This window comes from Epargyreus clarus, unplaced genomic scaffold, assembly GCF_041222505.1.
Source record: "Epargyreus clarus isolate Ecla_fem2 unplaced genomic scaffold, WU_Ecla_fem_2.2 ptg000023l, whole genome shotgun sequence".
Taxonomy (NCBI): domain Eukaryota; kingdom Metazoa; phylum Arthropoda; class Insecta; order Lepidoptera; family Hesperiidae; genus Epargyreus; species Epargyreus clarus.
Genome location: NW_027332230.1, coordinates 1,887,223 through 1,913,026, shown reverse-complemented (window position 1 = coordinate 1,913,026; position 25,804 = coordinate 1,887,223). Strand labels below are relative to the sequence as shown.

Genomic DNA, 25,804 nt, shown 5'->3' with positions numbered 1-25,804 from the left:
GGCGAAAAATCCCGTTGCGCGGCTACCTTGCCGGAGTAAGAGACCGGAGTGGAGCCGGGTAGTCGTGCACGGGGGGGACCGGGGGCCCTTCCGTCCCCCGCGCCAGCATCCCACATCACCTCCGTAGGCTCGGTGTCACGAGACTCATACTTTGTCCCGTGAGGCGTCGGCGGAGCATTGCAAATCCTTTCAAATTCCCGCCCTTTTTGGAACAACCACCAACTATGAGAAAGCCAAATAAAAAGAAGAAAAGTTGCACAGCGGCGACCTCTTCCACATTTACTGTGGATATGTGCAATATCAGAGGAGTCCATTCCAATCTGAATGCCGTCCACCACCACCTTGAGACGGTAAAGCCGGCTTTTCTCTTTTTGACGGAGACGCAGATATCTACCCCGGACGATACATCGTATTTGGAATACCCCGGTTACAATTTAGAACATGCCTTCAGGCGTCGTGCCGGGGTATGTGTGTATGTTCGGGGGGACGTCTGCTATCGCCGTCTCAGCTTTCTCGAAGACAAGGACCTATCATTATTGTGGCTGCGCGCGGACGTCGGAGGTCTTACCCGTGTCTACGCGTGCCTGTATAGGTCCTATAGCGGAGACGTGGAGACAACTCGATTATTCGAGCACGTCCAGTGGGCAACCGACAGAATGCTGCAGCAGTGTCCTTCGGCAGAGTTGGTGGTTCTCGGTGATTTTAACGCTCATCATGTTGATTGGCTGGGATCCCGGACCACCGACTTTGCCGGGAGATCTGCATATGACTTCTCCTTGGCATATGGGCTCTCTCAGGTCGTACCTGGTTTCACTAGGGTGCCTGATGTAGAGACCCATACTGCCTCTTTGCTGGACCTACTGCTGACTACCCATCCGGTGGACTACCAAGTAATGGTCAAGGCTCCCCTTGGATCCTCTGACCATTGCTTGGTAAGTTCGACTGTGCCCTTGTCGTACCCCGTGGAGACACGTCCCCCCGGGAGACGACAAGTTTGGCATTACAAGTCAGCAGACTGGGACGGATTCCGGGAGTTCCTGGCTTCGTACCCGTGGAGGCAGCTATGTTTCGTCTCGGGTGACCCTAACTCGTGTGCTGAGTCTGTAACCGACGTGATACGGCAGGGTATGGAGTGTTTCATTCCAAACTCTGTCGTGTCCGTCGGCGGGCGGAGTCAGCCCTGGTTTGGTGGGTCTTGTGCTAAAGCGCTAAGCCTTAAGCAGGAGGCCTTCCAAACCTGGGCATCAGCACACGCTAGCAAGGACCCAAAAACCCCCGAGCTCCGAACCGCGTTTAATGCTGCCTCCCGTTCAGCGAAGAAGCATATGGCCAAGGCGAAGTCTAAGCACATCGGCAGAATTGGCGAGCGGCTACTTGGTTACCCCTCCGGGAGTCGAGCCTTCTGGTCGCTGGCCAAAGCTGTCGAGGGTAATTTCTGCCGGTCTTCACTACCGCCCCTGCGGAAACCAGATGATTCTCTGGCCCACACGGCAAAGGGGAAAGCCGATCTTCTTAGTACCCTCTTTGCCTCAAACTCGACTCTTGATGACACAGGGGCCACACCGCCTACCATCCCGCGGTGTGAGAGCTCTATGCCGGATATTCGCTTTACGCAGAAGGCTGTCAGGCGAGCTCTATTGTCCCTCGATATCAAGAAGTCGAGCGGGCCAGACGAAATCCCCGCAGTGGTGCTCAGGACGTGCGCTCCCGAGTTGGCTCCCGTCTTAACGCGCCTATTCTCGCTTTCCTACACCACAGGACAAGTACCGTCTTCGTGGAAGGTTGCCCTTGTACACCCTATTCCCAAAAAGGGTGACCGCAGCGACCCGGCCAACTATAGGCCTATAGCGATAACCTCCCTGCTCTCAAAAGCTATGGAGCGTGTTGTAAACACGCAGCTCCTTAGGTACCTGGAAGAGCACCGGCTGATCAGCGATCACCAATATGGTTTTCGCAAGGGCCGATCAGCTGGTGATCTTCTTGCGTACCTCACTCACCGTTGGGCGCAGGCTGTTGAGAGCAACGGGGAGGCATTGGCCGTAAGCCTGGACATCGCTAAGGCCTTTGACCGGGTCTGGCATAGGGCCCTTCTCGCGAAGTTACCATCTTACGGTCTTCCCGAGAGGTTGTGCACATGGACTGCCAGCTTTCTGTCTGAGCGGCATATTAAGGTCGTAATTGACGGGTGCTGCTCAGACACGAAGCTCATCAACGCTGGCGTGCCCCAAGGGTCTGTATTATCTCCCACGCTTTTTATTCTGCATATCAATGATATGCTGCTAAAAATCGGTGGCATTCATTGCTATGCAGATGATAGCACGGGAGATGCTGTGTACACAGGCCGTGCGAACACCTCTCGGACATTCGTGGAAGAAAGCAGAATCCGACTTGTGTCTGAAATCGAGAACTCTCTGGAGCGGGTCTCGGAATGGGGTCGTCTTAACCTTGTTGAGTTCAACCCCTCGAAGACACAAGTCTGCGCGTTTACCGCTAAAAAAACCCCATTCGTCATAGCGCCTAAGTTCCAAAGTACCCCGCTCACCATTGGTAAAAGTGTAGGGATCCTGGGAGTCGACATCTCGTGCGACGTGCAGTATCGGAGTCATTTGGAAGTTAAAGCCAAGTTGGCTTCAAAGAAACTGGGCGTCCTAAACAGAGCCAAGCAGTACTTCACTGGGGGGCAACTCCTGCTGCTTTATAAAGCGCAAGTGAGGCCCCACATGGAGTACTGCTCGCATCTCTGGGCAGGGGCACCACAATACCAACTTAACCCACTTGACTCCGTACAGAAACGCGCGGTGCGAATCGTCGATGACCCAGTGATCTCTGATCGGTTAGAACCCTTAAGCCTTCGGAGGGACATAGGTTCCCTCTGCGTGTTCTACCGACTTTACAATGGTGAGTGTTCTGAGGAACTGTTTGATCTGGTGCCTACGTCGCCTTTCCTTCATCGCACCACTCGCCGAAGGATGAAGTTCCATCCACATCAACTGGACCCGTGGCGGTCCTCCACGGTTCGGCTTAACGGTTCATTTTTGCCGCGTACGTGCAAAATGTGGAATGAACTTCCTCCTGAGGTATTCCCTCAGGACTATGACATGGGGCTCTTCAAGAGGGGTGTAAAAAGAGCTCTCCTTCAAAGCCGGCGATGCATTGGCGACTCCTCTGGTGTTGCAAATGTCCATAGGCGACGGTGACTGCTTCCCATCAGGCAGCCCGTCTGCCTTATCGTTAGGTTACATATAAAAAAAAAAAAAAAAAAAAAAAAAAAAAAACGCAGATTCATTAAAACTAAATCACTGAGCTTCATAAAGTATTACGTTTAGCATTATTCGCAACTTCTGCGACTCCAATAAGAAATTGATTGATAAAAGGAAACGTTTAGATTACTACGCAAAATTTCTCCAATTCGTTTCGAGGTATAAAGACGTAAGCAATCCTTTCAATAATCATTGCGTTCGCAATAAAGTTGGGAGTCCTGTCATCGATGCGAGTCAATAGGAATTCTCATATAGGAACTTTCGATTCATCGAAGAACAAAATGAGTCAAGTTGTAGCGTAAAAGAAATTGGATTCCGTATTGAATTGACGGGGCGGGGCGGGATGAGGGCGCAGGTAAACACAGATGAAGGCGGAGGTAAATACGATATGTCAAAGATCGTGGTTTAGTCCACGGTCCCGATAACTAAGATTGCAGTTGCCTTCCAGCCTGTACTCTTTTACTTTATATAAAGATTTAAGATACCCGTTGCAATCATTAAAGCTATACATATAATAAGAGTGTAAGTTCCCTTACGAGAAGTTTGAACAAGTAATAGTAGCAGTCGTTATCAAATTTTTAATTTCTGTCCGTGAGTTTGAAATCGCATCAAATATATTGAAATCAATGGATTTACAATATATTCATAATTCGTATCTTGACCTAATTTCTGTTACTTTAGTTTACTCTACCAAAAGTTATTACAACTTAAAATCAGAAATAATTCTTCTAACATTGCATGTCATATTTTCCGAGCGGAGAATTTGAGTTTATGAAATCGATAGATGGCGTTCTCAGGCACATCTCATATTGAATATTATCAGTTGCCGCATCGTATATTTATACCTTATATGTATATGTATAGATGTTCAAGGATGGACTGTTGTCCTGTGTTCACTTATGTGCCTCATACAATTTCAGGCAGTAAGATTATTGAATAGGAATAGGTGTTGAATTCTCGGTATTAATATAGATTCTGTGTCTATTCTCCAGAAAATATTTATGTAGTATTGTGAAATATTTCAGTTAATTGTTTTAACCAATACATATGTGTAGTTTGGTTAGGTACTAATGGTAAATTGTGTTGTAGTATAGACTGTCTTATGAATAAAATACTGGCGAGTGAGAATGAAATTATAATTATTAGGAGACTCACGTAGTTTTCGAAAATGGTTGCACAGTAGAAGTGACAGATACAATTTTATATTGCCCAACAAATATTATTTTTAGTTGGGACTCTATTCGTTCTGTTCTTTTTTACGTCTTAATCTGAAATGAAATGCTTAATTCCGAGGGGTATTCAGCAACAATTCAAGACAGTAATAATAAACAGACTTCCTCACCTTGGGGACGGAATTAACATATAAATTCAGACAATCTGTCGCAACTGGGAATCGAACGGACTCCCGCTCTGACTTAGTTCCGGCAAGTTCGCGGTTGTGTTGGATGACGATTAATTAAAAATAAGCCGCTGTACTTCCGTAATGGATAATGTTTTAGATTATAATTGTTTTTCTACTAGATTTAGAAATCTTTAGTTTATAAGTTATTTGTTTCATTAGTTGTAATCTATATGAAGCAGTGATACGATTACGGGTGGGACAAGGTTCAAATCCCAGGCATGCACCTCTGGTTTTGGAATGTAAAGTGCGTATTAGAAATTAAAAAATAGCTACTTGCTTAATCGGTGAAGGAAGACACCGTGAGGAAGCCTACACAAAGAGTTAAAAAAAATCAGGGTGTGTGAAGTCTACCAGTTCACACTTGGCTAACGCGGACTATGCATCTCACTCTAACAGGAGCAGTGCGCAATAGAGGAAAAATAAAGATTGACAACGTGATACCTGTAGCGATGGAAAAAATGCTGGGATTTTCTTTCAATGCATATTTAAATATTCTAGAAAAAAATACACACCTTTCCTACACAGTTCTTAAAAGTAAGCTAGCAACATTAGCACCGAGGATGTAAGCAAGTCTGTCGCAAAAAACAACGACCCAACACACAATGTTGGCTCGCGAAACAAGAGCACCTAACAAGGCTCCCCCTGAATTAGCACACGTCTTATCTAGTAATATAATAAGCGCAATAGGGTCCACATTCGCACAATGGGGCCCAATCGCGCCCCTGTTACCCCGAAATCCAGGGAGCAGACAAAGAGTTTCCGTTCTACGCTCAGCCGTTCACTTCCGTCACTTCGACACTACAACATTTTATCGATCGTCTTATCGGGAACTAAGGCTATATTGGATATCATATGCTGTCACTATGATGTTGCTTGAGCGTCGTAAGTAATGGTGTCATGGTTACGGTAAGTTTAGTTTAAGGTTAAACAAAAATACGTAATGCATTTAGAATTCAATCATAGGCAATATTTCAGTCAAGATACTGGAACATTTTGGATGTTATTATAATTTTGAAGGTCTACCTTTTTATTGTTTAACCTAACCATTAGGCAGACGTGCTCCCTGATGGAAAGTAGTCAACGCCGTCTATGGAGATTTGCAACACCAGAGGAGTCGCCAATGCATCGCCGGCTTTGTATGAGAGCTCTTTTTGCACCTTTTTTGAAAAGCCCCATGTCATAGTGCTCCGGGAATACCTCAGGAGGAAGCTCAAGCTACCTAGTCGCACTAAGCTAACCCAGTGAACTATGACCTAATCCTTCTCTTTCTGAGATCTGTACCCAGCAGTGGGACAGTAATAGGTAATGGACGACGACAGTAATTTTGACAAGGCATTTTTATATTATAATTCGCGATTTTACATATTTTTGTAATTAAATATACTTCGAATATTATAACCCTATTAGAAAAACAGTAATAAAAACAAGGTACTACTTGATAAGGGATTTTATTTTGCTATTTCAGCCTAAAGCCCCGTTGTATTTCCGTCTAGTTAAACTTTTATGACTTGATTTCCGAGTCTCAGGTTCGGTTTTATGGTCGTCCTGACTCGAACCCACTTAATAGCAGAATCGGCGATCACGCAACTAAATCTAGCTATACTTACAGCCAGGGCCGGATTTAGGGGAGAGCGAGCGGGATTGACTAGGGGCCACAATAGTGTCAAAGTATACACAACATCCAAATTTCGACGAGTCGGCTTACAAGCAACTTAAAAGTTAATTTTCTCAAACAGTATGAAGTGTATGTTTTTGAGACAGTGTTGAATTATTTTATTTATTAACAGTAAATTCTCGAAAGTCTTAACATAATAGTATTGTTCCTTTTAAATGGGAAAATAATTAAGGGCCTCCAATCCTTCTTCGTCCCAGGGCCTTCACACATTCAAATCCGGCCCTGCTTACAAGGCGGGGGCTAGTTTATACCTCGACTAGTGTAGTCCCCTGAACCCTTGCATTAACCAATTTACACCCCCGATTTTAACCCCGCGGGATATAAATTTTCGTAACCGACGAACTTCCGGACCTTGCCTTTTAAAATGGGGTTCGGTTCCTTAAAAACAAACCGTGGTCTCTATTCCCATGACCATAAGGACTACAAATCAATGAAAGGTCAGAAATCGGACCGTAAAAATACGGCATCATAATTGGTCGTTAAAAAGGCGATTTTCGTGTGTTTTGCAACCTGGAAATTCTTGAGGTTGATATCTAGCTATGTTAGTTAGTTATTATGATAATTTACAACTTGATACCGATAGCATACTTTCAAGTAAATGCTACGGGTTCAATCCCGGCGGAGGCAACATCTATGTGACAAATTTTCATTAAAGCTCTGTGCTGGTGTTTTGTGTATTTTAGTGTCTTCGAGGAATCTTAGAAAGATTTTTGAGTCGTCAGTCCTATTACTGCCCCACTGCTAGGCACAGATCTCCTCTCAGAACTAGTGAACTTAGGCCATAATTCATCATATTTTCTAAATGAGATTTGTTTCACTACACACTTCTTTGAGCTTTTTTTTTCTCCCAATCTTGTAGTTTTACTTACAATATTTCCTTCCCCGTTAAAACAAGTTGTAATTAATTTACATTTAAGAAAAGTCTGGGGTTCAAACCTTAGATCCAAAACTAAACGTCATACGCACAATTCGTTTTTCTCATGGGCAATCCAATCCTTACCTGAAACAAGAAATAAAATGAACAGGTTAACAATTTCCATCCAATTAGGGCTCGGCCCTCGGAGCCCCGCGCCCCAACTATTTTGATTAATGACAAGGTTAATTGATAGAATAAATCTGGTACAATCAAATCTAAACTCAGTTTTTGGGGCTCGTTTAATTATGATTTGTTGGGTATATGTTTTTGGGGCGAGTTTCACACATTTCGCTTGTTTCCTGTCAATAAAATATAAGGTTCCCCTTTCTTTTTAGTACATTTTTTGTATTCGATATTTACTGTATGAGGAGTGACGTCATCGTGTATATCGTGTTTTCATACATAGTTAATAAATTAACCAACTTCCAGGCACTGACTATAAGCCTTTGATAGTCCCCTGCTGGACATAGGCATTCCCTAATCTGCGCCTCCCCCGACCGGTTATAAGCCATCTGAATCAAGTGGTACCTATTCCATCGTCTTCTTCAGATCATCCAGATGCATATTTACATATACTGACGTGTGTACAAGCGCAATTATCTAATTACGTGCTGCACGACGGACAGACATGGCGGCTGTTTGCGATTCGTTCGTGTTAGGCCTAGCGTCTATCTCAGCGATGTGATATATCTGGCAACTGACTAGCTACTTGTCTAAGTATAGCCTTGCCTATATAGACTCTTTCTAATTGTCAGTTATATTAAATTGTTTTAGTGTACTAATTACAGTACTGTAACTACAACCGGACTGGAATTTCTACCGTGAAACCTGAGATGCTCATAAAACAATCAGTAACTTGAAGTCCTCAGGTATGGTAATGTACTAATTAATTTCAAGAAGGCAAAAAAACACCCCGGTTCTACCTGAAACACAGACCATATCAGACCACATCAGAAGGAATACATGCTCGTTGGTTACTTCATCAAATATAAAAGGACTAAAATATAATAGTGTATTTCATAACTTTATAGCTGACATTCGTCTGTAAGAAAAGTGTGGTTTAGTATACGTTCTAGGTTTACGTTAAAGCATGGTTATCGGTTAAAAGCTTAGACCGCACAGAATGAACACAGCGCGCACGCGAGAACGTGGAAAATTAAACATTTTGTACATAACTAAGATTAATTAATGTGTCTGCCATCATTCCGTTTGCAGCGCCATCCATTACAATACATCACAGCGAACATCTGTAATCGGTACAGACAATGTAATAACAGAAAACTGTAGTTTGTTCAAAATATCTCTACTGTATTGTGAATTTCATGGAATATTATGTAGGTACGAAAATATACAAGTATTTTTAAAGAGGGAAATTCGTTTTTTAATAAAGTAGCCATGATAGGTTTGCACCGATTCCAATAGAGCAGATGTCTTGGGTACGTTATGAGATGTCTTACGTAGGTATTAAAAATAAAAGTAAAGTGCCCATCGATTTCATGTGTGCAAAATATACATTGAAGATTGTCAGTCACTTGTATCAGTTTATTATTTTTTTCTAGTGAACGAAGTGTTGTGAACGAACGAACGTAAATTTCATTTCATATAAATTGTACGTCTTATAATTTAGTGCTACAAATGTAGGGATCGGTATGCCTAATCTCAGACTCATTTTTAAGGGTTCTCTACCCGAAAGGTAAAAACGCAAAATCGCCTTATTACTAGGCCTACGCTGTCTGCAAAACAAATGTTAATTTAAAACAAAAAGACAACTATGAAAACGCTTTAAATTTATCACTCAACATAACACTTAATGCAAACTTGACGCTATTACAACAAAGTTGTCGAAATCGCTTTTATGACGAGACGGGAGAGAAAAATACGGGCAATGCTTACTCACCTCATATAAAATCTTTATTATACCATCAAAAAACTTCAGCATTTCGAAAGCAGGTGGGCAGGTACATGAAGCCATTTGTTATGGGTTTCGAGTGTGGAAAAAGGGAAGCGCGGTATATACATAATTTGTCTACGGCGATGTGTACGGCGGCATGGGGTAGGCTAATTGTGCGCCGTTTGTATGAAAATTCGGTTATTTACAACGCGAGATCTTTTATCAAAGGGCTGAGTGGTTGAGGGTCGGTTGTGAAGAGAATTCTGAGGATTTTATAAATGTACGATAAACCGTAGTATGCCTAGTATTCGGTGTTGTACAGAGATGAATAATTGATGACTGCTTGTCAGTTGGTAACGATTTTACTGGGTCTTATGACTTTTTGTGGAAAAAGAATTTTAGAAAAGCAATTTCCACACCACAACCGCAACATACGCCAGACCACACAACCACATTAACGCTCGTTAGTAATATTCAATCTAACCAAATGTTACCAATCAAAGATCGAGTTGAAAATTTCTAGTATGCAGGAATTGTCAAATGTCGATCTTTAATCAAAATTTTCATTAAATCCACCTATCAAATATATCCAATAAATTGAATATTAATAATAGGCATATGACGAATAAATCAAATTGAAAACATAAGTAGAGGGTCAAAAAATCTATATCAGTTATGTGTAGGTAATCCTTTTTCTAAATTAAATATTTTTATATAGATACATTTTGATATCGAATGAATAAGTTAATCACGAAAACGAATTAGTAGTTCACGCCCTATTAACTAGGAGCAATGTAGCGATACATCGGTAATGGAAACCGTGTCCAACTTATACCAGTTCATTTAACGGACGGTTAACGACACTTGGCAGATAAAATTCATAAAAGAGCATTCCTGTAAATTCGTAAACTATAATTCGGATAGGTCCGTAAGTAAACTTGACTGCATTAAACTTTGAAGGTGATAGAACCCATTGTGGTTCGACTCCGGCGGCACCACCGCCACACCTATTTCTACCTAATAACAGCAGTGTTAGGCGCTGCTGTGTTCAGGTTTGAAGGGTGTGGTAAGGGAGACAGACTTTTCCCAGGCGTTCCAGCTTAGTCCTCAGGGGTAGCGGCGCATCTGTGGCCGACCTCAGACAGGAATATCAGTAGTTTCTGTATGACAACAACTTACTTATCTTACCTTAATGACTTAATTTTTTTTTTTTTTTTATAATATAGGAGTAGCAAACGAGCGTGCAGTCCACCTGCTGGTAAGTGGCTATTGCCGCCTATGGACAGCTGTAATGAACCCCAGATAGGATTAGATATTACTACCTGAGGTCAGCCACAGATGCGTCGCTACCTCTGAGGACTAAGCTGGAACGCCTCGGAAAAGTATGTTTCCCTTACCACACCCTTCAAAACGGAACACAGCAGCGCCCAACACTGCTGTTATTAGGCAGAAGATAATATCAGATACGAGTCATGACTCGCTTCTCCGCTGGTAAGTAAAGTTTAGAGGTAGAGATTAGAGTTTAAATATTTAAATTGTCACGTCTGGTTTAATGTACCTACTTAGTATAAACCACATAACGCCTTAACTTTAGTTACAAAAAGCGTTGCTACTGTTTGACAATTTTACTTCTTCACAAGTTACAAATATGAGAAGCTACAAGCTTGTTAAATTTTAAAATTAGAACTTAAAAAAAAATTTAACAAAAAAATACAATCGACTTCTATGTCACTACAAAGTAAAAAATAATTGAAATAAATGTTAGTTTAGTACATATTTCTGAAGTCGGCGCTCATATTAAACACGCTGTTTACATCGTTATCCAATGAAATATATTGAGCGAACATTTATTTCAATTATTTTTTACTTTGTAGTGACATAGAAGTCGGTTGTATTTTTTTGTTAATTTTTTTTTTTCACCCTTTTTAGTGATGACATACTAACATTTATATTAATACAATATAAAATTTTAAAAACGCGATCATGAATGAAGGTAAGGTCTGAGTTTACATTGATTGGAACCGCCCGCTCGCAAGGCGCTGCCGTGCCCTGCTCGCTTAATTTTATATTGTCTTATATGTTCCAACCTAACCTAACTAAATAGTCAATGATGAACTGGCTTTGCAATTTCATTAGAACCTACACCAAATATCTTCAAACAGAACTCAATTATTCCCATCGGTTCAGGAGTTACATATTTTGTCTCCGAGCCACATTATCAGACTCTTAAATAGTCAATGATGAACTGGCTTTGCAATTTCATTAGAACCTACACCAAATATCTTCAAACACAACTCAATTATTCCCATCGGTTGAGGAGTTACATATTTTGTCTCCGAGCCACATTATCAGACCCTTAAATAGTCAATGATAAACTGGTTTTGCAATTTAATTAGAACCTACACCAAATATCTTCAAACAAAACTCAATTATACGCATCGGTTGAGGAGTTACATATTTTGTGTCCAGAACCCACTCTGATCCTCATCATATTTAAATGGGACCAACTTGTAGCAATTGTAGATACACGAAATTAAAGGCATTAAAATAGGTTCATAAACGGCGAAGTTATGGCTGTTGGATTTACATGGGTGGAGGAGTTCCTCTCATTTTCTCCAGAACCCATCGATGAATCCTAACCATATTAAAAAGGGCCCAACTTCCAGCTCGTCTCTATACAATAAAAAAATAATTATTAAAATCGGTCCACTAACGGCGGAGTAATTCGTGTACATACATAAAAAAAAATACCTACCGAATTGATAACCACCTCCTTTTTGAAGTCGGTTAAATAGAAATGTACAACGTCATTTACCAAAAAAATCCTACGCTTTCCGTGACTATGTTAGTTTACTCCGAAAAAGACAGATTTTAAGCATTTAAAATGGGCTCTGTACTGCAATTGTACATGATATGATCTGTAATGCAGGGAGTGGGTTTCAAATTGGGTGTGTGTAAATGTGAAATATATAGAGAAACAAATTGTAATTCAGGGCCTACCTAATAATAGTCTCATTAGTAACTTTCTTTACATGATAAACTGTTTGGTGAGATAAAATGATAGGTGTCTATTGTCTACGTAACACAGTACATTTTTAAGCAGTTTAGCGCTAAACACGACACACACTTAAGTTACATCGTTACACACTCGATCACATATGAAGCAGTCGATTCTCAGCCCTGTGCCCTCGTTCATAAACACTGTGAGCTATAAAGACTCGTAAAATACAAGGATGCATCTAGAGATTGTAGAGAGCAGATGACTTAAATTGCAGGTAACGGAACTCTGCCGCACGACTTGGTAATGTTCGTCCCAGGCTGGGACACGATCTTAACCGAAGGGAAATTATGAGAATATTTAAATTAAAAAAAAGAAAACAAATAAAATCAGAGAATTATCTGTTGCGTATATTTCTTTTAAAATAGTAATAAATATATCTGCGCATTGACATAATTAGCTAGATGAGTATTATACGGCTAAAATCGACTATTAAATTTTTATGTAACTAACATAACATCGATCATTGCCGAAGGCAGCCATGATACTTTTGGGTTGTGATTACATAGATCGATGACGAAACTCACGCGCACGCAGTGCTCTGTATCATTACCATGAGTTTTCAAAACATCCCACAATTTTACGTTACGTTTACTCAATCCATTATTCTATTCCGTTTGCTTCAGTAGACTGAGTAAACATAACAATAAGTAAGTGCTCAAGTCTTTTTGTCAGCCTCACATGTTCGCAAAAAAGAGAGACAAAACATAAAGCGCCATTTTGTCAGTTTTGACATTTAATGTTACGTTACCGACACTATAGTCCTGATACAATCCGCTAGGGGCGCTGATTAGAAATTGTATGGGTAATACGTAAACAAATACCAAAGACATATTTTTCAAAACGTAAAACCTCATGGTAAGGTTCAACACTGGTTGAATGAAATTAACTACCAAAACTAAAAAAAAATCTAATACTCTTTATTGATAAAATCAACCTATTAGGTTACGCCGAGCTTACCAAAGTTCGGCGTTAGACATTTTCTGCCTACTAGTAATTGTCAAATTTTGATTTATTGCAAAAATTGAATAGATCGATTATTAATAACGGGAGTTACTGATCACTCAACAACATTGTTACTAGTATTTAACAGCAGAGCACAGTTGCAACTCCGCCGTAACTTTATCCGTCTAACTACATAAACTGTAACCAAAACTACTACAATATGCACTATGTTGTAGAATTTTGATACAATTACGATAGTGTATCGTGAATTGTCGGATGGATGGTTAAACTTGTTATGTCGTAAATGGAATTGAGTAATATGCCATTGGTTGCTGTGGAGTTTTTGGTTTTGGAGCGTTCAAATTATTTCTATTCGTACTATATGGAGTGAGTTATAGATGTCTATGGACGGAATTGCATAGCAGTAATAGCCTGGTGGCTGAAACTCAACCTCTCGGTCGGAGGGTCCACTGTTCGAATCTAAGGTATGCACTTCTGATTTTTAAAAGTTAAAAAATGTGTCAGAAATCATAGCGAGAAAACCCACACCACGTCTAAGTTGTTATAGAAAAAAATCTAAAAAGGTATGTGAAGTTTACCAATTCGGACTTGGCCAGCACCCACCGCGCTTTATTACGGTCTAAAGCTCTCACTATCAAGAGGACCCGTCCCCAGCCGTGGGGTAGGGTTGAAAACGATAGGCAATGGTGACAGCTTACCTACTACCTATAAGGTAGACGGCATGCTCGTTAACTACTTTATTTTTATAAATAATAATTTAGAATGTTCAAATATAGGCAATGGTATAAGTTTATTTTATAACATAGGAGTAGCGGCTACTGCCGCTCATGGACATCTGTAATCAACCCCAGATAGGATTAGATATTCCTACCTGAGGTCGGCCACAGATGCGCGGATATCCCTGAGAACTAAGCTGGAACGCCTCGGAAAAGTATGTGTCTCTTATCACACCCTTCAAAACAGAACTCAGCACCGCTTACAACTGCTGTTATGAGGCAGAAATAGGTGCGGCGGTGGTTCCGCCGGAGTCGAACCACATAGGATTCTACCACGACCATTACTAACCAGTATAGGATCATTTACGCTAATACGGATAAAATTTCTTGAGCAGGATTACAGCGTTTCACCACTGTCAGACTTTCACGAAGCGTCGTGTACCGCGCAATTACAGCCCATATCGGCAGCTCGCTCGTCACGAACTTTGTACTTGAGCGAAATTATGTTGTAATTTGTGTTAAGGACCGATCCTCGACTATAATGGGAATGATTTTAAAATACCAAAGCTTCAATCTCTATGTACGTAAATTTATGTCTTTTGAATTTCTCACGAGTTATTCTTACTCAGGAAACTAATATGCTACTATAGGTAATGTGATTGAATTAGAGCCGAAATACTCGTAGATGTTTAGACTTTAGGGTGATTTAAGATTCGTCTTCTTGCATCTATCTTATTTTAGTTTATTTCATTTATGTAGATTTAATCATTGATAGTATTAAATACTATTTGTGTGCAAAAAAAAACCCATAAAGTTATAATGTTTACTTATCTTCAATATCTAATAATTGTAGATGTTGTTTATTTTTTACATACTATATGCTTTATTGTTTACGTATGAATAGCTGGCTATGTGCGAATACACTATTTATTAGTTATATTTATCTCCAAAATAATATTTATGTTTATCCTCGTGATACAATACATACATGTCTGCCAAATTCTATGAAAATCGATTGACTGAATAAACAAACAGACCTCCGTATTTATCATCAGATATATGAGTACAAATAATTGTACCTTTAGTAAGGAATCTTAAGGTTGTCATAGAAATGTCTCACAGGAGTCGACGTAAGGATACTCTTCAGCCATAAAATAGAAATGCGAGGATCAAAACAACTTGACTAACAATACTCCTGGATTTACTATCGCAGAAACAAGGTTCGAGATATTAAGTAGCGGAGAAATGTTTTGTAGAAAGAAAATACTTTTAGCCGAATGAACTGCATAGTGTTTATATGCCACTATATATATATCTCATTTCCAATGTTCTTACTGTAAGGAATCTGTCTCACGCCTGGCCGAAAAAATAGTAAATCTCAATGAGTCGAAATAAATTTGTGTTCGGTAAGTTTATTAATAATTATTTAAAACTGTTAATTAATTGAGAACACGTAGGTGGTATTTACTACATTTCGCTCAAATTATGGATCATAAATGATTAGCATTAAAGTATTTATAGATTACTTACTAGTGGGCAATTGGGCGTAGGTCTTCTTTTGAAGTTAGTTCTCTAAATTTATCCATTTACTACCCTTACCAGCAAATTAGTTGTTAGAGTAAGGAACCACCTTCGAGAATATTATGAAATTCTCACACAAACAAGTTTGTAATGTACTGTCTAATGATTCTGTAAAGTTGAATCTGAAAATTAGCTGAAAATTAGAGTTTGAAAGTGGAACCGCGGTCCTGAGTGACTGAAACTCACGCTACTAGACTTATTATTAGAAGAAATATTTTATCGCTTATCCAACATTGTGGAGACAGTATCAGGAATCGTGGTTTCGGCATCTTTCTCCTGGTCACATTTTATTGCTTCGACCCAATTTGTGTGATGTTTTTCCTGCTGTAAATCTTCGTGGTATGCTAAAATGTTCTCTATCTCGCAACTATAACCGTATATTGTAATAAACTTGTTTGTTTGTTACTATGTAGTTTCGACGTCTTCGGGCCTGTTAATTTGGGACACGTTATTGGGCTCTCCTTCATTGGGACGACAACGGGACGGCACCGGCACCACAAACATGATACCTAAATACAAACCTAAGTACGAATGGCACAGTTCGTTATTGCGTTTTTATAGATTAATTGTAAGTATGATACATAATTATGAATAAGCAGTGATAGCCTAGTGGCTGTGAATCGAGGGGTCTGAGGTTCAAACCCCAGGCACGCAATTTTTTCAAAATTATTTGCGTATTAGAAATTAATGATCACTTGCTCAAACGGTGAAAGAAAAAATCTCAAAGTTATGTTAAGTCTACCAATACGCACTTGGCCAACGCTCATTATAAGAGGAGACCCGTGCTTAGCAGTGGGACGATGATGGGTTGATGATGATGATACATATGTAACTTTAAGAAGTGCAGCTTACACTAAATAGTCATCATCAAGATCATCATGATTACTCTAACTTTAACAATTCCCAATGCTACTAAATTGATCTTTGCTTACAGGCAGATTCAATCGATTCAAGGCATCACTGGTAGTCATTGATCCCTGATTACAGGGCTTTCCATAAGATCTATTAAACTGATGAGAATGTTTTATAAGACCTACTTACTGGTTCGAACCTAACAATGGAATATATGTTTTAACCAGGACGCGCACTAGTCAATACAAGTTACCCACGAGCTTGTTCAGCACTAGAAGATAAAGCCACTTTGAACGATCAGGAAGTTGGTAGTTATTGAGTGTAGTGAAGCGACGTCAAAGGTTCTAGACGCGGGGTCAGCGATCGGCCGCCCGATATTGGCGAACCTGGACCGTTGTTGCCTTTGACGATAGCTGTTTAATTCATTTACTTCAATGTTATCCATTCTGGTTTTGCAGAGCAAAGAATTCTCACTGGAATCAGAATGGATCATGTGGACTTGATGGAAAATACGAATTCCCACGTTTTTATGGTACTTCTGTAGTTCTTTACCTTTTATGTTATGTTAGTTACTTATAACGGACGGTATGTACGTTATGTATATATTTTATAGTTTACGCCAATAAATATAAAAATTAAGGTCAATGATAGCTATTACTAATTAATTATATCTATATTTTCTATCGTAACGCTATAGTCCAATTACCGTGTGCGGTGTACAAAAAACTGATAATAATATCTAATCTGAACAGTTTAAATTGAAGAGGGCAATATGGTATCGAAGGCCGGGTCTCATTTCCGCAGTGGAACCGTGTCGCACCAAGTAGAACTATACAGTCCAAACGGTGACCGTACTGAATTACCAGTGGACTTACTTCGACAGAGTTGTATAAGCGCCTAAATAGAATAAGGTCTCGTGGGACCCAACTAGCTATCTCTATTATTGTTCGAGTTAGATTAGTTTTTGTTCCTCCAGTTTATTATTAGAAATATGGAGCATTATTTATGACAATAGTATTTGAAGAAAGTTTAGATCTAGATTAAAATAAAGATAACGTTGAGATAAAATAATATTGTCTGGTATTACATTTACTTGATATTAAATATTAAGATATAAAGGGTTATTATATACATAGAAAAGTATTTTATTAATCATAATAATGTATAATACAGCTTGTGGTGAGCCTGGCGAGCTCTAATGCCTTATTAAAAACATATGAAAACACATTTTTCCTACGATTCAAAGGAACACACAACAACGATTTCGTAACACATTATCAACAACATATTACTCTGAGAAAGTCACTATTCGAAACTGGCTAGTTCGTTTATAGAAAAGCATCAAACAACGGATAAAATAAATAAATATGTAAAGGGTGCCACGATTATGCCAATTTAAAGTCTATAAAGTAGCCGCAGCTACACCAGAGGAATTTCAAGGAACTTTCAAAGAAAGATACAACGTCAATAATTGCATAATAATTCAACGAGGAGCAAAAAAGTGAACAGTTTTCCTCAAAGTATTAACAATAGACTCCCCTATTCGATTAAAGGGAACGTAATAAAAAACTGCTTCCCCCAGCTCTATTTCATAATTTGCATCGCAAACGCAAATAAATTTAAAATATTGCTCTGAAGCCTTAATTTTCCCCTTCTGACAGCCGAATCAATCTTCACGAGCATTCGACATTATCCCAACCCTGAATTGCTCAAGTTTTTTCAACTAACATAAATATTTGGACGCAATGTACTGAACATGATAAAAGATTTTCAACAGCAATAAAAGCAGACGACATTCTAGAGGAATACCGCTAAAAGCGTAAGTAACTGAAGAGCGTCTAGTCATATGTAAATAACCGACGGACAAAAGAGATCCGTATTTCTTGGAAAAGTTGCGATTCAATTTATTTATATTGCAAATATGCAGGAAATTGATGTTTAGAATTTGCTATGTATGTATGTAATAGTATTTATAGAACTGGTTATTGGTATAGTATTGTAGTAATGAGACTGTAAGCAATCTGATAAGTTCAGCAACACTAATAGCTTTGGCAAGTTGAGCGTTTCCTTGCTTCAGGGAGCTCGTTGACCAGTTGGGTGCGGTTTAATTGCTAAACAGCGTCAGAGGATTGCTAGCTCTTTAAAAATAGGTTGGCGGCGACCCGTTATTAATAATCAATCTGTGTAATGTTTTGCCTACTAAAGTTAGATATTTGACAAACTTCTGCTGAAATTGACAAATTTCCATATTTGGTAGTCATTGTCATTGTCATCAATTTATAATAATTGGAAATTGAATATATTGACTTATATGTATTAAATTTATCTTAAAAAATATATAAATAGTTGTATTTTTATCATCGTTTCAAATATCCACCAAAAAGAAAAACCATTCGTCATATACAGTTTGTTTTGAGAAACTATTACTCAATTTTTACGACAGTACATCGGCGAGGGGGACGAAATGAACTTAAAATCGAAAATCAAACAGCATCGCGTATTCCCGACGCGTTCCAAGATGGGGATAGCGAGCGTAGAGATGTCAACTCGATTTACTAACTCGAATTAACTCGTTTGGTTTCCGTTAATTCGAGTTCTATTCTCACTAAGTCCGAATTAGCGCTATGAACGAAACGAGCGAAGAAGTGAAAGAATAGACGATCTACATATGTATATAGTACTAACCCTATTGCTCTGAATTGAATGTTTACGTAGTTTTATTATTAGATGGGACCTTATTTAACCAAAATAAAAAAAATATAATGATCTAATGATATGTACATTATTATCTGTAAGTTACCTGCTAGATTAGTGGTTATAATAATTGCCCCAAGACGTAGTTACAGATTAACATAAAGTTAGCTTCTTACAAAAAGCTGGAATTGCGTAATCCGATTTGAAATCTATTTACGTGAATATCAATTCGAGGAAACGAGTGAAGTTGGTACATCCCTAAGATTGCGTGCGGTACATCGTCCGGCGTCGGTGGTACAACGTAGCATCTCTGAATGACAAATCAGTTTCAATTTTATTACAGGGGTGCGTGTCTTGTTTTATGTTCCGTTCATATCTTGGGAGGTAACGTCTGTACCCATAGTATGAGTTATTACGTTTTGACAAAAATGACTGTTTTGTCTTTGTTTACGTATTTCCTATATATTTCCAATCAGTTCTGATACAATCCGCTAGGGGCGCCGATTGGAAATGTATGGGCAAATACGTAAACCAATACCAAAACAGTCATTTTTGTAAAAACTCATACTAAGGGTACTGTTTATCCGATAACGAAAGGAAACAAAACTTCATAAGCATTTATTTTATAACATTTAAGTAGTAAACCAGCAAACAGTCCAACAGATAGTAAGTGGCTACCGCCGTGGGCATATGTAATCAACTCCAGATAAGATTCCAACCTGAGATTGGCCACAGATGCGCTACTACATCCGAAGACGAAATCTGCCTTACATCCTTTAAAACGGAAAACAGCAGCTTTTAAGTAACACTGCTGTTATAGGGTAGAAATGTACTTATGTCGGCTAGGCGAAAATTTATAAATGTCTATAAACCTTATGTTTACTGGTGGTGATCGTTTGAACATATAACTAGGGATACTGCGCCATGCTCATTAAGTGGAGGAAGATACGGGTTGCTAGTTAACCCATTTCGGATCTTTTCGAATAATCCACTAGACCTGATGATAAGGTTTATTGTCTGCTATATAACAATAACAATAACAATATAACGGCAGTGGCCAATGACTCAAAGTGCCCTCCTAAACACCAAAGTGCGCATATCATTTAACCACTAGCGGTCATCTCACTAACGCGCGACTAACATTGTAAACCACGACACCGGACACCGCGAGCTTTCCTAGAATTAGGACGGTATCGATAGTCAATACTATTGAATTATAAACTAGATATTAGACTATATTTAGTTGCTAATGCAATTTTTAGTATCACTCAACTCATTTATTGAATACATCATCATCAACTCATTACTGTCCCACTCGGCACGGGTCTCCTATCAGAATGAGAAGGATTAGGCCATAGTTCACCGCGCTGGCCAGGTGCGTATTGGTTGACTTCACATATCTTTGATTTTTTTAATTTAATACATATAACAGACTAATACCGTATATATGGGAAACTGTAGGTACAATTTCCATTCTTGTTAGAGTATATTTTTGTGGGCATTGTTGCAGAATAACACATTGGGTCAAATACTTAAAATGGTTTAGATAAGCCTAATAGACACGTTTCTTTGTTTATTCGTTTAAATTCTGACCTAGTTAAGTTATTAATTATAACTTATCGTATGTTGAAAATTGAATGACATCAGCCAAAGGTTATCTGAAGTTTATTGGTTAAATGTCTCTTATTGTTAATATTTCATAGTTAAGGCATATATTAAAGGTAGTAGTAATGTTATCTTTCATATTTTTATTGTTATACAAGCCCAGTAGAGCCATGTTATGGATTTTTGAGTTATGATGAGGATCCCCGGATGCGAATCAGCATTTTTTTAAGTTATGTGTTTACTAGTTTTTGCCCGCGGCTTCGCCCGCGTTTAAAAGAAAAAAAATATGACATACTAACATACATACATAAAACTGAAAATTCGTACCTTCATTGGAACGGCAGTGGCGCCATCTGGCGAAAATTGGTCGTACCAACTCTGATGCTTTCGTGGGCTCATGGACAACAACTTTGCTAAAGATCATCACTTGATCAAATGCATTCTTACTAATTCTTACAATTCTAAAATGCATTCTTACAATTCTTACTAATATCGATTAAAATAATCGACATTTTGGGCCAAAAGATCGATTCTCTGATTAATCAATCTTAGATCGCCATCCCTACTTCCCGTGGGATTTCCGGGATAAAAACTATTCTATGTCCTTTCTCGGGTCTCAGACTATCTTTGTACAAAATTTCATTAAAATCGGTTCAGTGGTTTAGGCGTGAAGAAAAGACAACCAGACAGACAGACAGACAGACAGACAGACAGAGTTACTTTCGGATTTATAATATTAGTAAGGATAAGGATTATAAAATAACGATCACTTAAAAGATGGCACCTCGGTCCCACCCTTTAGCCTAATAACAGATGTACGCCTGTGTTTTTATTTGAAGTATTTAGTAACATTTGTTAAGACACACATGCTCAATAATGACACATGACACACACATGACAAATAGGTATTATAAAATATATGAATACATTAGCTTTACCCATAAATCGAAGTACGCGTGGAAGTACGTTATAACTTAATAAAGACTTCCTAAATGGCTAAATACTTATTCCGAACACTAAAAGTGGATGAAGACTTGAAGACCCAACAAATCGTTGAGTAGAAAGGCGTTAGATAAGACTAAAGTTCTATCTTTAGAACTAGTTAGCACTAATAAGTCGTTTATGGCTGGATGTATTAGATCTCGTAACAAGATTCCTGACTCCGTCACTGAGCTCGGAGGGAAAGTTTGAATCCCATGTAATGCTAACGTTAGGGGTGGAGCGAGCATATTATGTCACACACACTGCCAAATCTGCTCTTTGTGTTAAGTTAGAAAGGTAACACACGAGCGACAGACCGCACGAACGACCATTGTGGACTGTCGCTTTTAGTCGCTGATCTGTGGTTGCTGACGACAAACAGTCTCAAGACAATCTGCGACAGACGGCGACGATCACTGACTGTGATCGGCGATTGCGGGCGACTGTCGCCGCTTATCATTATCGACGGTCGCTGGCGCTGGATGTCGCTCGTATATGAGAGCCATTACATATTCGTTATAAATTATAATCTTATTTTATTAGATAGCTTTCTCCCGCGTCTTTGTATGGATTTTAAGTAGTACATTACTTTGTGTAGACGTGAATCCGTCAATTTTGTTGGAGTTCAACGATCTCATATACACATATACCAACATAACTCTTTTATATATATATATATATATATATATATATATATATATATACGTTGGAAAAAACGTACTAAACGTACGTAACAGTAACGTAGTAGTAACGTTTGAAATTCGGCCTCTAAATCTGGGGCTCATAGGTTCGAATCCGAGGCACCTCTGTTTTCTACCAGTACTTTTGTATTTTGAAGTTTTATATAAGAGGAAGTTTTAGACCCTACCTCAACTTTTCCTCTAACAAGTTAGAAAATAGGTATTTGTTTAAAGTATAAAGTTTCCAAAGGCTCGGATTATGTTTCTTGTAGCTTTTATATAGACTATACGCTTAGTAGATATATTCAACGTCTTTGACTACGACGTATTAAAATAAGTTCAATTTGAATACGAAGTATTATCTAAGTTTAACTTATCAAAATGGAATGATGGTAGAACTAGTGCATTCGACAGTATCAATCACCAGGTTAACTGTAGTTCCTCAATTTATTTATAAGTAAGTTACAAGTGCCTTAGTAGTTAATTCCACGTAAAGTTTAAGTTTTCAAACCATTCAGTGTCAACTTCTTTTTTAACATCAAAATAACATTTTTACCGAACCAAACCGAAGAAATTTAAGAAACTCAAGTCTGGAGCACCTATCAAAAATCCCAATCACCACAAACCGTAGTAGAAAAGTCTGTTCAGAATAGTCTGGAGCTAATAGAAGGGGACCAGGTTCAATAGCTCATAAACTGGATATTCCCTTTGTTGAAATCGCTAGTCAGCGGGATTAGAATTGACTGGACGTAGCTATTTTCGAATTGGAATGCAGGTGGGAAATTTTCATTTGATGCAGTTTGTACGATCGAAATATATATTTGTGGAAAATAATTATAATTTACTCAAACGAGCATGCAGTCCACGTAGAATTCAGTTCATATAATCAGTGGCAACTGCTAATGTCAATCTCTAATCAGTCCAGATAAGATAATAGGTTTACTTGAGGTTGTCCATGGATGCGTTGCTACCACACAGGATTAAGTTGGAACGCTTCAAAAAAGTAAGTCTCCCTTACCCCGTTTTCAACCCTTCAAACAGAAAACACCAGCGCTTTATAGTTGTAATTACATAGTAAAGTGTGGCAATGATGTCTCTAAAGACGAACCACACAATCTTACATATATTGTGAAGAATAAAATAAATATAATACCAAAGAATATTTTCATCGTACATTTTCCGATAAAGTGCATCTTTTCACTGAATAATCTCTAAGCGGCCTCGTTGGTACCAGGCTATCATAGTTTGAAAGAGGTCGTCCGTTTACATTTTCAATTGCAACGCGAGGAGCCGGCAGCGATACATTAACATAATTGCAGCCGCTGTATTGATTGGCCGACTGCGGGCTACGCTTTTACTGGACACTTCTAAGCGAACGAAGGATCCGTGGAGTCGCCTTTGTAACTTTTTTTAGTATTATAAAGTTAAATGTTGCAACTGTGTTCGTTAAGGATAAGAGCTTCATATTACATATAGTCTTTTGTATTTTAAGAACAGTTTTATTCGAATGAAAGTCGCTCCATTTTTAACAATCCAATAACATAAATAATTTTAAAACATCTTACGGGGTAAAAATTATTAAAAATACCTTTAAGGGTAGTGTAAGTTGCTATTGCCATTAATTACGATACATAAATGTGTGCCCGCCTGTGTAAAACGATACAACTTGTGCTTTAATAACTTTACTTTTTTCAACACACTTGCAATATTAAAATCTCTATCCTTCTGTTTTGTTAACATTTTCATAGATCTCATATATTCAATCAATTTGTACCTACAAATTAACTGTGAATTTACCACGAACGCATATCTGTTTGACATCACCGATACGTCAATTGTTACCAGATAAAACAGGTGTACAGCAATAGTGTAGCAGGAAATAATAGTTTCAAACATATTAGATACGTGAAGAAATACTACTGTATACATATCTCTGTTCCGTAAAACCCAGTAGGCGTAGTCAGTAGCCGACGGAGGCTTAAAGATACGATCACAACCTGCTCTGAAAGCCTGATAGTTGTCGCGAAATTGAATAATATTCACAACTATTCATTCACCAATTTTTCATATATTTCTACATTGACAGACAATGCTTAGTTTAAACAGCGGCAAATGAGCATGCAGTGCAACGGATGCTACTCTAAAACATGAGTTTTCTCAGACCCATACCATAATACATATATAAGTTGTACAGCAGTGTCAAGCGCTCCTTCTTCCGTATGAGTTTGCCTCCTTTAGGCAAACTTATACGAGGCTTTCCAGATGCGTTTTTTGCTAACGGAAGGCGCGAGATCAGGTAGTCTTGTAGGGGGTTGATTACAGATGGGTGGCAGTAGCCACGTACCATTAGGTGGCCTGGATACTAGTTTTCATCAATATTACAAAAAATATTAAAATAAAAATAGTTAATTTTATATACATTTATCTGTCTCAAAATTATTTTATCCTAGACTTTTAAGTACGAAAGCCTCAGAACAACTGCATTGTCTGAGCAACATTTTGTCCTAGGAAGTTTCCTATCTCTTTTTACAGACGAAAACTCCACCGAAGGCTGTATTAAAAACACTAATGAGTTAATAAAGTTCATCGCTAATCACTGCCAGGCAATATTAAGACGCGAGTCAATATTTAAACTTAGGCTAATTAGCGTTCACGACGTGCTCACTTAGTTTATTGTTAAGCTGTTAAGCAATTTGATACGTTACAGCTAATTAGGTAATACCCAAGATATTTAGACATTATTTATAAATTTAAAATAGCAAAAGAGCATGCAGTCATCTGATGTAAGTTGTCATAATCGCCCAGGGACATCTGTTATCAACCTCATGTAAGATTAGCTTTCTACCTGAAGGTGGATACAACTGCGCTTTACTTGAAGAGGACTAAAATGTGAATATCTAAAGGTTGTAATCGCCTATGGACATCTGTAATCAATCCCTATAAGATTTGTACCTGAGGTTGGATGCAGACGCGCTATACCCCTTAGGGCTAAATTGGAACGTTTTGGATACGTTTACATACGTACCTGTTACGTACTAATTCCATAGTGTTATACCTGACGCCGATCACAGATGCGTTGCAATATTTCGTATTAGGCATTCAATGTGTTAAGCATCAGTATCGTGTCATTATCAGCCCATTGTTGTCCCATAGCTGAACATGTCGCATCTCCCAGAATGAAATAACCTCCTTAACACTGCCGATCATAGTAGCGCTAAAACCTGCTAATGTAAAGAAAAATAGGCGATACGAAATTTTTATATCTAACAAGTGATATCATCATTTAATTGGATGTTATGATTCCTTTAATCTTTTGGATTTTCAGATATCAAACAACAATTGGTACAAAACAGAAAATGCGTGAATTATTTTATGTCAGAGGCCTTTGTCAAATTAATATTTGATAATGGACATGTCACACGAATGCGAACAAATGAATGAATCGACGATTGAATGGTCACATGTTAGAGTAGGTATACGTATACCTATACGTCTATAAGTGTACAATACTGTATTATAATATAGAC

At 38.6% G+C, this 25,804-nt stretch overlaps 1 protein-coding gene across 4 annotated transcripts in view; it reads right to left on the bottom strand.

Moving 5' to 3' along the window:
• The window catches only part of Ten-m (teneurin transmembrane protein Ten-m), a 284,768-nt gene that overhangs the window by 145,021 nt on the left and 113,943 nt on the right, over positions 1–25,804 (bottom strand). The gene's annotated exons all lie outside the window — the stretch shown is intronic.